The sequence below is a fragment of the Lathyrus oleraceus genome, chromosome 1 (genome assembly GCF_024323335.1).
Source record: "Lathyrus oleraceus cultivar Zhongwan6 chromosome 1, CAAS_Psat_ZW6_1.0, whole genome shotgun sequence".
In the NCBI taxonomy this organism is placed as follows: Eukaryota; Viridiplantae; Streptophyta; class Magnoliopsida; order Fabales; family Fabaceae; genus Lathyrus; species Lathyrus oleraceus.
In genome coordinates, this window is record NC_066579.1 from 294,697,033 (window position 1) to 294,699,667 (window position 2,635).

At 34.8% G+C, this 2,635-nt stretch overlaps 1 long non-coding RNA gene across 1 annotated transcript; it reads left to right on the plus strand.

The window, feature by feature from the left end:
* The first annotated feature begins 389 nt into the window (after positions 1-389).
* On the plus strand, positions 390-2,215 carry LOC127131225 (uncharacterized). Its single transcript, XR_007806505.1, has 2 exons — positions 390-926; positions 2,000-2,215. It is a non-coding gene; the product is annotated as an uncharacterized LOC127131225 (long non-coding RNA).
* Positions 2,216-2,635: the final 420 nt, after the last annotated feature.

The window sequence follows — 2,635 nt, forward strand, 5'->3', positions numbered from 1 at the left end:
ACTATTTTCTAAGTATTTTTCCAAAGAACTTTCTTGTTAAAAGATAAAATGGATTAAAAAATTCACTAAAAAACTAAAAAAACAAGTGAAATATTAAAGGAAAAGAAAATTAAAAAAAATAAAAAAAAGGGGCAGGGGTGTGCTGTAAAACAAGGGTGCTGAGAGTAATCCAATGTGGGCTTTGAGAAGCCTAATTGCAAGCTATAGCTCCAAAATAGGGCATGCACGCCCTGATGGGGGTGTAAAGAGATTTCATGTGGGCTTGGAAAGTAAGTCAAAAGCAATTTAACTCAGCTCAGGAGGGGGTTCGTTAGAACGAATGGGGTATTTTCCAATAAACCAATGGGCTTTGGAGCTACAAGCCTAGGACGCTGAAGCAAGTTCAGGAAATGGAGGTTCAACATGAAATTGTGAGGGTATAGAAAATAAAATGATAAGTCGGAGGCCCAAATACACTCATTGCAAGAGAGGGAAAGAAAAAGTTTAGCATCACTTCAGATCATTTGTTCCTTCCCTGTTCAGTTCATTCTCAAATGACCTTGGCCGGAGAACCTATCTCCGCCACGCCGGAAATCGCCTCCAGCGGCGCAGAAGGCCAATAAGAACAAATCAAACATCAACATAAACGTTTTTCCCTCCTCCTTCCTCCTATCATATTCAATCTTCCTATATATTTACCTATCATTCAAACCAAACCAGAACACTTATGAACCCTAATTCACTATTTCGAAAATTAAATGAAATAGAGGAGGAATCATAGCCTCTCCTGTTAGGGCTTTGATTCCTCAAGCCACAAGCTACATCATGGTAACAAGAACAAGGAGAAATGGAATAAGAATCAAACGATCTTACCTACGAGGATGAGCTTTTCCTCGGTGAGTGTTGAATTCCAAGCAAAAACAAAAGTGAAGATGAAGATGTTGCAAGTAAGCTTCAAAATCCTACTCTTCAACCTTCAATTCTCTCTTCCTCTTATTTTTACCTCTTCTATGGTATGTAGGAAATTCTATTAATGTGATGTGTTGTTACTTATTCAATTGCTACGTGAGTGTAGAGAGTTGTGAGTGATTGCAGAAGTTCAGAGAGATTGAGAGTTATGCTCAACTGTTTAGAGCTTCAGATGTTGAAGCTCTAACAATTATGGCATGGAATGTGTAGCGAGGGTGAGATAGTGATGCAGATTGAGAGAGAAAATCGAGAGTTATAAGGTGATGATCATGATAATGGTTAGTCAATGAAAATCATTGAAGGTCAGATTATATAGAGTTTTGGGTTGTTAATTCTGTTAGGCTCAGTTAGGTTCTCTTATTGAAAATCGGTTAAAGGTTATAACTCTGTTAACTTCTATTAACTGTTAGTTGTTTTGAAGGTTAGTTAGTGATTTCAGTTAGTGAAACTGGTTTATGAAGTGAGGGACTTTGAATGTTAGTTAAAGTTTGTCATGATTTTAGTTAGTTAGATTGTAAGTTGTTGGTGCAGTTAGTGATTCTATTATGTGAATGTTAATTTAACTGTTGACTCTGTTAGAAATCAATGTTAGCCTCAGTTTAAATGATAGTTTACTATAGTTAGAAAAATGAAACGTGACTTTGAATTTGTTAGCTTGGAGTTAAATGTTAATACTGTTAAACTTTGTGAAAATTTGTTAGTATAATGAGTTATAATTAGTGATTGTTAGATATGTTCTAAGAATGTTAGGATTGGTGTGATGCAAATGTCATGGCATGATTATAAATGGTTGTTAATGACATGGATGTTGCTTTGAATGGTTTATGCATGACAGAATATTGTAATGGTTTATCTTTAGACGATGAATTGAGTTTATCCGTAGGTTGAGTATGTTGTTGATGTAAACTGCTTTATGATGCACGTGTCTTGAACTTAAAGTTGTTAAATCCTTCATATGTGTGCACAATATGACATGTTTGTGAAAAATGAGCATTGGCTTTTATGTAGTTGGAATGTTCACCTTGTACTCATGGTTATTTGGATAATGTAGGTTGGGATTGGCTTCTTGGAGATCCAAACATGGCATGTACATACCAAGATGAATGGATGCACATGAGGATAAAGCTTAGAGCATTTTTGAAGACTCTTAATGTATTTGATAACTTTGTAATGTATTTGCACACTTGAATGAAGGCTTTTAACTTTGTAACTTGTAATTTGTAACTTGTTTCTAAGTAATCCAATTTACCTATATTTTCAATTTGAATGCTCTTGACTCCAAATGCTTGAATGCTATTCTTAAAAGGAAACAAAACACATGATACTTGGCCTTGAATCCCAATCAAACAAACTGATGGACTAACTCATAAACCAAAATAATCAGTTTAATTCTATCCACCAAAGTTGACCTAAGTTGTAATCCAAAACCTAGGGCTTAGGGTTTCATTATCAAACTAAATACCATGATGCAATCTCAAAGATCTCTAGCACCAAGAATTAAGGCTTCATTGACATTGATCCATAAAGAGTGAACCAATCAACATTGTTGTGCCAAAGTAGACATAACATAAGCTTGATCCATTAACTTTGTATCATAAATATGCAAGACCTTTTAAATCAATGGTACTTATTTAAGAATGTAGTTGTAAATGAATGTGTTATGATGGATGATTAAGGCATGTGCATA